Here is a 13,607-nt window from a genome sequence, read left to right on the forward strand (position 1 = left end):
TGTTTTTGGTAGGTTGGGCTATTTTTTCTTTTTGTGTGAAGACAGATGCAAAGAAAGAATTTAGCAGGTCTGCTTTCTCCCTGTTGCCTGTCACTTCCTTGCCATCTTTTCCCTTTAGTGGACCAATTGTTTCTTTGACCTTTTTCTTATTTTTTTTAATACAGTATAGCAATAGCACAGACTTATATACTGCTTCATAGTGCTTTATAGCCCTCTCTAAACGGTTTGCAGAGTCAGCATGTTGCCCTCAACAATATGGGTCCTTTTTTTACCGACCTTGAAAGGATGGAAGATCAAGTCAATCTTGAGCTGGTCAGGATCGAACTCCTAGCAGTGGGCAGAGTTAGCCTGCAATACTGCATACTAACTACTGTGCCACCACGGCTCTATATGTTGAAACAAACTTTTTATTATTATTTTTGACATATGTTCCAAGTCTTACTTCATTGAATTTCAATCTCAAATTTCTTAATAGTTCAAATTGCAGCTCCTGTCTCCAAAGTTGAATGGATAATGCCTCTTACTGCAAGCTACTGCCAGATTTTCAAAAACCTTTTGAGCTGAGGTTCAAAAGTGGATTAAGCAGACTTCCCCTCAGGTTAATTTCAGGGATTGGCCTCTGCTGTATAGCTGTCAGCAAACCAAGAGCAGTTTTATTGTACGGAGGAAGGAAATTTTCAGCCAAAAAACTGCAGACAAAAATGGGTACCAGACGTTTCTCCATAATAGACACAAGCTGGGTTTGCATAACCAAGGTACTTCCCCAAAACCATTGGCTTCTCCTAAACTTTTAAAAGCTTTGTGTACCTCATCTTTCAGTGCTCAATGTTTCCTATCAATCAATACTATTCCCCCTCAGGGAAATACAATTATCTAATCTTACAGAAGCCAAAGGTGGCCAATGTTGGGTTGCACCTTGGCACTGAATGACAGATTTTTTTTTCCCTTCCTGAGAAGGTCATCTCTCTGACTTTGGAGAGAGAAAGACTTTTGTGAAATAGCACCCTTCCAGGTACTCCCTGCATTTGCTCAGCCCAGAAGAATTGCTGGATGCGAATTTCTTGAAAAAACACGCACAGGATTTACCATTTGTCCAAATCAAAACACACTACTGCGTTTGAATTAAAAGATCAGGCAAGTGTGCTGATGTAACAATTGTAAACTGTGAGACTCATGGCTTGCGTTGGGTGAAAGAATTAACCTCACCTGCTGCTATCCTTGGATAAACATTCAGTGTGCTTGTGGCAAATGGCCAAGGATGCACAACCCCCTCCCCTCCCCAAAAGCAACCTCTGGGAAAAAATCCAGCCTCTGCAAAGGGACAAATTTAAAACTGATCACTGAGGCCTGAGAGAGGCGTAACCCCTTTATATAGAGTAGGGGATATCTTGCCCACCCACACTCCTTCCTGCTCTTTTTTCACCATGATCACCAGCCAGGATTGCTGTGGGGGGAAAAAACAGAAAAGAGGATGTTCCCAGAGATTCTTATGTTTTTGAGGAGCTGATCTATGCACTCATCTCTGTGATGGCAGCCAGAAGAGAGTAATGTTCCTCTGTTAAGACTGTATTTCCTTGTTTATTTGCATGACCCATCTGAGTGATCTAATGCAGAAGTATCCAGAACTGTTCAGAACATTTTGTTAAACCACAAAGCTGACTGGGTTTTTCCTGTTCAAACAATACATGAGCCCCACTCATAATCCGTTATGTTGTGTTAAAACAGCCAATGGGTGGTTTAGAATGAATACAAACACACACACATATATAAACATATGCAATCCTATGGTGTGCATGCACAGACGTGTGTATGTCTGTGTATATATAATTTAGAAACATTTAAGACATTAGGAAAGGAAGTAAGATTAGCTTGTGTCACTAACACACACAGGTTTAAACTTTCTGTGTAGAGTGTAGCAGAAAAATGGACCAAGGCGAAGCATTTCAATATAATTGCTTTTTTAAAAAAAGAAAAAAGTAGATATCATATGTAACACAAACTCCACCACTAAACCACTATGAATAGCTAGAATAGAATAGAATAGAATAGAATAGAATAGAATAGAATAGAATAGAATAGAATAGAATAGAATTCTTTATTGGCCAAGTGTGATTGGACACACAAGGAATTTGTCTTGGTGCATATGCTCTCAGTGTACATAAAAGAAAAGATACATTCGTCAAGAATCATAAGGTACAACACTTAATGATAGTCACGGGGAAATATAAATCTTAAGGATACCAGCCACAAGGTTACAGTCATAAGTGGGAGGAGATGGGTGATAGGAACAATGAGAAGATTAATAGTAGTGCAGATTTAGTAAATAGTTTGACAGTGTTGAGGGAATCATTTGTTTAGCAGAGTGATGGCATTTGGGGGAAAACTGTTCTTGTGTCTAGTTGTTCTGGTGTGCAGTGCTCCATAGCGTCGTTTTGAGGGTAGAAGTTGAAACAGTTTATGTCCAGGATGTGAGGGGGCTGTAAATATTTTCCCAGCCCTCTTTTTGACTTGTGCAGTATACAGGTCCTCAATAGAAGGCAGGTTGGTAGCCATTGTTTTTTCTGCAGTTCTAATTATCCTCTGAAGTCTGTGTCTGTCTTGCTGGGTTGCAGAACCAAACCAGACAGTTATATAGGTGCAGATGACAGACTCAATAATTCCTCTGTAGAACTGAATCAGCAGCTCCTTGGGCATTTTGAGCTTCCTGAGTTGGCGCAGAAAGAACATTCTTTGTTGTGCTTTATTGATGACGTTTTTGATGTTGGGTGTAGTTCAAGAGGTTCTCAAAGGACATCTTTACTTTAATCCTTCACCCAGTGCTGTGAAATACAGTAGTTGTTTTGCCCTTTCAAATGCCCCCAGGCATACTTATATGTGCTGTCCCAGTGCTAAGCATTATGATTAAAATCAAATGAAGATCTTTACTTTCTTCCTTAGATAAGAAGGTGAAACCAGAAGTGACCCAGGTCCATTTACCGCTCTGTGGTATAAGCAGCAATGATGTGCAATGAAATTTAATGGCAGGCAGCTGGAGTGAACCTGGCACAGATCCAAAGCAAATCCTGCTGGGCGTGAAGGAGGCATCATCCTAACAATCAGGGAGGAGACAACATGATGCATTTGCTCCTGGGTTGCAGCTGTTAAGATCCAGACAAATGAACTTCCCGGATGTTGCCAATATCCCAATACCATCTAAGTTCCACTGTGTGTAGTTTAAAAGGTGCCACTCTGAGCCGTGGTGATCCCTGGCCATTGCTGAATTTATGTAGGATGTGAAATATCTAGTTTGATAATGGTATGGTTAAAAACCAGCTTGTCTTGGAACAGTTGTTGATGGCTAAGTCCGAGGTGGCTGCAAAGAAAACAAATACAGTTACAAACTGTATCGACAGAAATACAATTTAAATATAAATTAATTAGAATTTGAGTTACTGGAAGGCAAAGTCCAATTGAAAGTTGTAAAAAAAAACCAACCTAAGAACATTTATCTCCAGGTGTAAGTCAACCCTAGCAAGATGGATTTGCTTTGGGTTTGTGTCCCCTTCCAGTCTCCAGTGATGTGTTAAATACTGCCATCAGGTGGAACATAGGAATTAAAATATATTCCAGTTTCTCCAGTAGGTCCCTATCATTTTTGTCTTCCAGAAAACTGTAAAGAGCTGGATTTTCCTCCAGTTGGTGGGACAGGATAGAGTAATGTAAATAAAATTTAATATAATGACCCATAACCATTTATCTAGAAAGATGGTAAGCTTCTCTTCATTTTTTCATTTTATTTATTTTTTATTTATCAAATTTTTATACCGCCCTTCTCCCGAAGGACTCAGGGCGGTGTACAGCCTAAATAAAACACAATATATATACAATTAAAATCAAAATTTAAAATAAAGCATATTACAAAAAGGCCAATGTATAAAAATTTAAATTTAAAAATTTAAAACCCCACAACAATAAAACCCAATTTAAAATGTTAAAAAACCATTATGCCAGTCCAGCTTGAATAAATAGTATGTTTTTAGCTCATGATGAAAGGTCCGAAGATCAGGCACTTGGCGTAGGCCAGGGGGAAGTTCATTCCAGAGCGTCGCTGCTCCAACAGAGAAGGCCCTACTCCTGGGGGCCGCCAGCTGACATTGTTTGGCGGACGGCACCCTGAGGAGACCTTCTCTGTGAGAGCGTACCGGTCGGTGGGAGGCAATTCATTGAATTGTCTGGGATGCTGGAATTCGGATGGCCTAAATTTTGATGGCCTAAATGGACTTTCTAACTCTGTATCAGTCTGTGATCCACAGTGTCACAGACTTACTATTTACTAGACTATTTATTAAAATTTACCTGAAGTGAATATGATTCCTGGGTATGTTTGCACCAGTGATGAAATCCAATTTTTTTTACTACCAGTTCTGTGGCTATGGCTTGGTGGGCATGGTGTGGCTTGGTGGGCGTGGCAAGGGAAGAATACTGCAGATCTCCATTTCCTCCCCACTCCAGGGGGAAGGATATTGCAAAATCTCCATTCCCATCCCACCCTGCGGTCTGCCAGAGGTGGTATTTGTTGATTCTCCGAACTACTCAAAATTTCCAGTACTGGTTCTCCTAACTGCTCAAAATTTCTGCTTCCGGTTCTCTAGAACCTGTCAGGACCTGCTGGATTTCATCCCTGGTTTGCACCATTAGGTATGCAGTATGTCAAACTTCTTCAATTTATCTTTTAAGTCCTGTAGGAACAGAGGTGAAATCCAGCAGGTTCTGACCAGTTCTGGAGAACTGGTAGCGGAAATTTTGAGTAGTTCAGAGAACTGGTAAATACCACCTCTGACTGGCTCCTCCCCCATCTATTCTCTGTCTCCCAAGTCCCAACTGATTGGGAGGAAATGGGGATTTTGCAGTAACCTTCCCCTGGAGTGGGGAGGGAATGGGGATTTTGCAGTATCCTTCCCTTGCACGCCCACCAAGCTACGCCCACCAAGCCATGCCATGCCCACCAAGCCACGCCCACAGAACCTGTAGTAATATTTTTTGAAACCCACCACTGTGTAGGAACCTCATTTTGCTAATAATCTCTCAAATGCGTTTCATATGCTGGAAAAGTAGCCCCCAGAGCTCTTAGATCAAAAAGGATATTTTTGCATTTAGGCAGACTGGATGATTCTGACAGATGATCTGTACTAGAAAGAGACAGTAGGAGTATGACCCTGTTGATACATCTGGATTTCCAGATTGCAAACCACAGTTGGCCACAGGATTTTAGACTGTTTCAAGGAGTTGAGGTTAGTTTATGCCTCCTGGCAGAGATTCTACCTTATGCCTCAGGGAGCAAAAATGCTTCTTCAAACTTGTGTTGAAAAGAGATTCTAGACACTATTATGAACTGCCACAATAAATCAATGCCTTACACTCTCAAGGAGGTGAAACTGATTCCAATATTTATTTTTGTGGGTAAGATAATAAATGACTTATTCCCATCGAAGGTTGTTTTGTAGATGCCTAAAGGATGCCTCCCCACCCTGCTTCTTCTCATATTCCAGATCACTACAGAACTATATATCTTATTCCCAGTTCTTTAAAAGATATTTTGGCTTCTAGCAGTAGAATAAAAGCTACAGGTATAGCAATAGATAGATAACCTTTTAGTGTCATTTGTTACTGTGAAGACACTGGCATCAGTGGTGGGTTTCAAAAAAATTTACTACTGGTTCTGTGGGTGTGGCTTGGCGGGCGTGGCAAGGGAAGGATACTGCAAAATCTCCATTTCCTCCTGATCAGCTGGGACTCGGGAGGCAGAGAATAGATGGGGGTGGAGCCAGTCAGAGGTGGTATTTATGGTTCTCCAAACTACTCAAAATTTCCGCTACTGGTTCTCCAGAACTGGTCAGAACCTGCTGAAACCCACCTCTGACTGGCACACATTAAAAATGAAATCCTGTTGCCCAATCTCAAAATATGTCCTAATAAAAGAACTGTGGAACAAACTTGATCTTCTTTTTCAAAATGTTCTGCATAATCCACCATATTTTTAATCCAAAAGGCTTTAACTTTTTTGCAAGTCCACCATATATGATAATAGGTAGCATCCTCACAATCACATCTCCAACATTTTGCTTTCACATTTGGATACATACATGACAGTTTTTTAGGATCTAAATGCCATCTATAAAACATTTTATAAAAATTTTCTCTTAAATTTTGTGCTTGCGTGAATTTAACATTCCTCACCCAAATTTTTTCCCATGTTTCTAACATTATAGGTTGTTGAAAATTTTGTGCCCATTTTACCATACAATCTTTAACCAACTCCATTTCTGAATCAATTTCAACCAATACATTATATAATCTCTTTATATGCTGTTGACCTTGATCTTTTATTTGTTTTACCAGATTATCATCACTTTGCCTTATACCAATTTTCTGATCTATTTTCCATCTAGATTGCAATTGTCCATACTGGAACCATGTATAATTTCTTCCTTCATCCTCAATTTCTCCTAGATTTCAACTGTAATTCCCCTTTTTCCATAGTCAAAAGCTCTTTGTAAGTGATAACTTCCATTTTTTGTAATATATTTATATTCTCTATCATATGTCTGGGGATGGTCCATATTGGTATCTTTCCATCTAACTTATATTGATATTTTTTCCAAATCCTCAACAACGCACTTCTGACCATATTATTCTTAAATGTCTTATCAATTTTCTTGTCATATATTACATATGCATGCCATCCATATAACAAACCATAACCTTCTATATTCAAAATCCTTTCCTCTGTTAAATTAATCCAATCAGAAATTAAAGTTAAAACAACTGCATCATAGTACAATTTCAAATTAGGCATTTTAAACCCCTCTTTCCCTAACGTCTTGCATTATTTTTAACTTTATCCTCGGTTTTTACCCTTCCATACAAATTTATTAATCCTTTTGCCATTCTTGTAAATTTGCATCTTTCTTCAAAATTGGAATCATTTGAAACAAAAATAAAAATCTAGGCAAAACATTCATTTTATAGCTGCCACTCTTCCCAACAATGATAATTGTAACTTCTTCCATTTCTCCATTTCTTTAATTACTTTTCCCCACAATACCTCATAATTGTTTTATATAATTTTACATTCGATGCTGTAATGTATACTCCTAAGTATTTAACCTTTTTAACTACTTCATATCCAGTTATTCTTTCTAATTCTTCCCTCTGATGTGTATTCATATTTTTAATTATCATTTTTGTCTTCTGTTGATTCACTTTAAACCCAGATACCTTACTATACTGATCAATTGTCTCCATCAAATATACAGCTGAATGTATTGGTTGAGATAAAGAAACAACCAAATCATCTGCAAACGCTCTTAATTTATAATCTTGATTTTTAATTCTAATTCCTTTTATTCGATCTAAACCACGTATCTTACTCAATAATATTTCCAAAGTTAGAATGAATAATAATGGTGACAAGGGACATCCTTGTCTAGTCCCTTTCTCAATCTTGAAAGATTCTGTTAATCCACCATTTACTATTATTTGAGCTGTTTGCTTTTGATATATAGCCTTAATTGCTTGAATAAAATAATCCCCAAATTGCATTTTTTTATTACTTTAAACAAAACTGCCAATCCAATCTATCAAAAGCTTTTTCGCATCCAAAAGAGGAATGCTGCTGAAACCTGGCTGTTTCCTTCCAAATATTCAAGTAAATTTACAATTTGTCTCATATTATATCTCATCTGTCTCCCCTTAATAAATCCTGATTGGTCATTATGAATTAATTGATTCATCAGTGGCATCAATCTATTCGCTAGTATCTTAGCAAATATCTTATAATCAGTATTTAAAAGCGATATTGGCCTATAATTCTCTGGTTTAACACCATCTCGATCTTCTTTAGGTATTAATGAAATAAAAGCTGTCCTCCATGAAGGAGGAGCTTCTCCTCCCCTTTGTATTCTGTTAAATAACTCCTTAAGTGGTACAATCATCTCATTTTGTAAATTTTTATAATAAGTAGTTGTCAAGCCATCTGTACCTGGTGCTTTATTCGCTTTAAGCTGCTTAATTGCAAACACTATTTCCTCTGAAGAAATTAATTGATTCAACTCTTCCCTTTGATCTACTGTAATTTCTAAAATACCGTGGTCCTGTAAATATCTATCTATATCTTTATCACTAATCACATCTCTAGAATATAACTTAGTATAATATTCTAAAAAAGCTTTTTTAATCAAATTTTGCTGATATACTTCCTTACCTCTATATTCTATTTTATCAATTATCGTCGTTTCTGTTTCTTTCTTAATAAATATGCTAACCACCTTCCAGGTTTATTAGAATTATTAAACAAATTATGTTTTACATATTGTAAATTAGTTGCCACCTGATCTGCCATTAACATATTAAATTGACCTCTTAATATATTTATTGACTCTTTTATTTTACTATCTCCTGGATTGCCTACCAATAACTGCTCCTTCCTTTTAATTTCCTCTTCTAGTTCTTTTCGCCTTTTGTGCAGTCTATTTCTATATTTATTATTCATCTCTAATAAAATTCCCCTCATATAAGCTTTGCTGGTGTCCCAAACTATCTCTATAGGTGTCCCTTTATCCATGTTCAAAGAAAAAAATTCCTTCATTAGAGTTTTACATTCATTTACATTTTGTTCATATTTAAACAAGTTCTCATTCATCCTCCACGACCTCCTGGCCTCTTTTTCCCGATCTAACTCAATCCATACCGGCTATGATCAGACAAGGTTCTAGAACAAATTTTGTCTTCTTCACTCTGAAAAACAAATCATTAGTAATTAAAATGAAATCAATCCTAGAAAAAGATTGATGTCTGTCAGAAAAAAATGTAAAATCTCTCTCTTTTTCATTGCGTTCTCGCCATACATCTCTCAATTCTAAATCTTCCATCAAATCAAAGAATGCCTTTGGCAGTTTTACACGATTGGAAATATTTCTAAGACTTCTTTTATCTTTCTGGGTATCCATCACTCCATTCCAATCACCCATTAATATATAAGTTTTATAATCCCAAGATGTTATTCTTTTATGTAAAACTTATAAAATTTTTCTTGTTGTTGATTTGGTGCATAAACTCCTATTAAAAGTATTTTCTCCTTCCAATAAAAGTTCAATAGCAATATATCTTCCTTGATTATCCGCTTCAATTAATGTTGCAGATAAATTACTCTTTATATAAACAACTAGTCCATTCTTCTTTTCTGTAGCAGATGCAACAAAATGTATTCCCAATTTGAATTTATCAAATATTTCTGGTCTAATGTTCTAATATGTGTTTCTTGTAAACATACAATGTCATTTTAAATTGCTTCAAATAATGAAATATCTTTCTTCTCTTTTGTGGTGAGTTTAATCCATTGACATTCCAAGATAAAAGTCTAATTGCCATTATCAGCAATCGGAAACTTTTGAAGCACCAGCCGCAAATCATATCTTTCTTTGGGCCTTGCTCCTCCCACTGTTTCCGTCTTGGTAATAGCAGATTGAGCCTGTTGAGCCTTTTCTTCTTGTTCCTTGCGTTTGACAGCTGCTCTTGTCATCCTTGGCTCTTTTGGAATCTCTGATCCCATCTTAGACACATCCAACGCTTGTAAACGGTCTTCTTCCATTACTATCACTTCTTTTTCTTTAATTTCACCTTCCTTTCTCCTACCATCCGGAGATGGTGGACTTCCAGCCTTAAGCACATAAGCATAAAACTCTTGTGCTTTACTGACTGTATTAAGACGATGTGCTTTCCCTTCATAGTAAACTATTATACCAATTGGGATGTCCCATCTATACTCAATCTGACGTTTTTTAAGTTCGTTCACCAAAAAAGCAAACTCCTTCCTACCTCTCAACATTTTGGGGGGAATTTCCTTTAGTATTAAAATATCTTGGCCGGCTGCTTGAATCTTGTCTCCTTTAAAAAAAGCTTGTAAAATCTCATTTCTCACTGTTCTAGTAGTAAAATAAATAACAATGTCTCTGGGAAGATTTCTTTGTCTTGCTATCCAGGAATTCACACGATAAATTTTATCAATATAAAATGCCACATCTACTGGCCAAACTGCCAAAATCTCTGCAAAGGCCTCCAAAAAAATTTGCTTCAAATTCTCATTTTTACATTCTTTCAGTCCACGGATTCGTAAAGCAAGTTCCATTGCTCTATATTGTACCAAAACAATTTCATCATCAACTTTATCCATTTTACATTGAACTGCCTCAATCTCATTTTCCAATTTTAAATTAACTTTCTTTATTTCTTCTACTTCCTGCTCCAATAAAATCACATTTGATGCCAGACCCTGTACTGCTGACACCAAACCTTCTTTAACTTCTTTATTTCCAGTTTGAATTTCTAACATCTGTTTTTTCATCTCTGACATTTCTTCTGTAATTAATTTAAACTTATCCTCTATCTGGGAAGTTTGCCAATTCATAGCATCGTTAAGAGATTCTTTCATAAATTCTTTCAGGTTATCCTGAAGTGCTTCCAAATTTAGTGATTTTGTATCTGGTGTATGTGCTGGAGAGACTCCCGGTGTTAATGTTCCTGGGGTTTTTGTAGCAGTTGACTTTAATTGTTTTGCTACCATCTCTTAAAATTTCTCTTTAACTTAATATTACGTATAAACCTTTTAAGTCTTTTTTTTTTTTTTAAATCAGTCTCAGTATCTCGAGCTCTTCTCCCTTCTCATTACAATGTTTAAAAAAAATTTCCAGCTGGCCTTCAGCAATAAACAGCAGACAGAGAATTGTAACACTTTCGTTTTCAACTGCGTAGCTCATTAAAGAACGATCGCCATTTTCACTTTGAAGTCAAATCCAAAACTTAAAAAAAAAAATAACAGGGAATTGATTGATTACTTGCTTTTATAATTAGAGCTCTCCTGTTTCTGTTCAGTCCGGTATTATCTTCTTTAAGTTAAAATTGGTCCCGGAAGTTGGTCGCGGCAATTAGGTCTGCCGGAGCAGGAAAAAAGCCTCAGATCTGGAGCACTTTGAAGTTCTGAGGGGGCTTAACCCTTCGAGCCCCCTGGTATCTTCCAGGAGCTCTAGGGAAGCTCTACCTCTGCTTCTTTTTGCTCACCACCGCTTCTTCTCCCGAAGAGGGGGATTTCCGAACTGCTGGACAGCTGATTGTCGCTGTCTTAGCAGTCCAACATGATCCAGAGGTTGGTGACCAGAAAGATCACCTCCATTGCCAACGGAGCCAACCAGGAAGTCAAATCCAGCAGGTTCTGACCAGTTCTGGAGAACTGGTAGCGGAAATTTTGAGTAGTTCAGAGAATCGGTAAATACCACCTCTGACTGGCCCCTCCCCCATCTATTCTCTGCCTCCCAAGTCCCAGCTGATCAGAAATGGGGATTTTGCAATAACCTTCCCCTGGAGTGCGGAGGGAATGGGGATTTTGCAGTATCCTTCCCCTGCCACGCCCACCAAACTACGCCCACCAAGCCATGCCATGCCCACCAAGCCACACCCACAGAACCTGTAGTAATATTTTTTGAAACCCACTACTGTGTAGGAGCCTCATTTTGCTAATAATCTCTCAAATGCATTTCATATGCTGGAAAAGTTGATAGTCCTGTAGCCCCCAGAGCTCTTAGATCAAAAAGGGTATTTTTGCATTTAGGCAGACTGGATGATTCTGACAGATGATCTGTACTAGAAAGAGACAGTGGGAGTATGACCCTGTTGATACATCTGGATTTCCAGATTGCAAACCACAGTTGGCCACAGGATTTTGGACTGTTTCAAGGAGTTGAGGTTAGTTTATGCCTCCTGGCAGAGATTCTACCTTATGCCTCAGGGAGCAAAAATGCTTCTTCAAACTTGTGTTGAAAAGAGATTCTAGACACTATTATGAACTGCCACAATAAATCAATGCCTTACACTCTCAAGGAGGTGAAACTGATTCCAATATTTATTTTTGTGGGTAAGATAATAAATGACTTATTCCCATCGAAGGTTGTTTCGTAGATGCCTAAGGATGCCTCCCCACCCTGCTTCTTCTCATATTCCAGATCACTACAGAACTATATATCTTATTCCCAGTTCTTTAAAAGATATTTCGGCTTCTAGCAGTAGAATAAAAGCTACAGGTATAGCAATAGATAGATAACCTTTTAGTGTCATTTGTTACTGTGAAGACACTGGCATCAGTGGTGGGTTTCAAAAAAATTTACTACTGGTTCTGTGGGTGTGGCTTGGCGGGCGTGGCAAGGGAAGGATATTGCAAAATCTCCATTTCCTCCTGATCAGCTGGGACTCGTGAGGCAGAGAATAGATGGGGGTGGAGCCAGTCAGATGTGGTATTTACTGGTTCTCCGGACTACTCAAAATTTCTGCTACCGGTTCTCCAGAACTGGTCAGAACCTGCTGAAACCCACCTCTGACTGGCACATATTAAAAATGAAATCCTGTTGCCCAATCTCAAAATATGTCCTAATCACATTCAACGCTCAAATGTTTTTTTTTTAAATCAGATTCTTATTGGAATCTGCTACATTAGATTCATCCAATCTTAAACATGAGTTAAATATTTATTTTTATTGGGCAAAAAATGTATTTTAGCTGGACAATAATACACTGTCAAAACCCAACGATACACTCAGGCTATCACGTCCTCCTTGCTGGCTCCATCACGGTAGCTTTTTCATGGGTGTTTTACACTAGGCAGTGCTTGTAATAATTGCATTTTTTTTTATCATGGTGCCTAACTTTGTTTCATCCATTTCTACTGGTTACTTCCAGATGGGTAGCAGTGAAATGCATAGCAATCAGATTTGCTGCTGACATTCTACATCAGCCTTCTCCAAACATAATATTTCTCAGATAAATTGGGATTCCAGGTACAGCTAGTCCTGAATTTATGATCATAATTGAGCCCAAAAGTTCCACTGCTGAGCAAGAAAGTTGTTCAGTGAACGTCACCTCATTTTATGACCACTTTTGACACAGTTGTTAAGTGAATCACTAAAGTTGTTAAGTGATACCCTTGTTAAGCAAGTCTGGCTTCCTCCGTTGACTCTGCTTGTCGGAAGCCAGCTGGGAAGGTTACAATGATGATCCCATGGCCCTGGGACAGTGCAACTGTCATGAATAGATGCCAATTACCAAGCATCTTAATGTTAATCATGTGACCCAGTGGTGGGTTTCAAAAATTTTTACTACCGGTTCTGTGGGCGTGGCTTGGTGGGTGTGGCATGGCTTGGTGAGCGTGGCTTGGTGACATGACAGTGGAAAGATACTGTAAAATCTCCATTCCCACCCCACTCCAGGGGAAGGTTATTGCAAAAATCCCCATTCCTCCCGATCAGCTGGGACTTGGGAGGCAGAGAATCGATGGGGGCGGGGCCAATCAGACTTTTTACTACCGGTTCTCTGAACTACTCAAAATTTCCGCTACCGGTTCTCCAGAACTGGTCAGAATCTGCTGAAACCCACCTCTGACGTGATCATGGGGAGGCTGCAACAATTTTAAGTGTGAAAACCGCTTAAAAGTCACTTTATTCAGTGAGGTTGAAACTTCAAACTAAACAAATAGTTGTAAATCGAGGAGCAAATTCCAGCTCTGCAACTGCCTCGGATTTTTGGGA

Source organism: Ahaetulla prasina, chromosome 2 (assembly GCF_028640845.1).
Source record: "Ahaetulla prasina isolate Xishuangbanna chromosome 2, ASM2864084v1, whole genome shotgun sequence".
Lineage (NCBI taxonomy): Eukaryota > Metazoa > Chordata > Lepidosauria > Squamata > Colubridae > Ahaetulla > Ahaetulla prasina.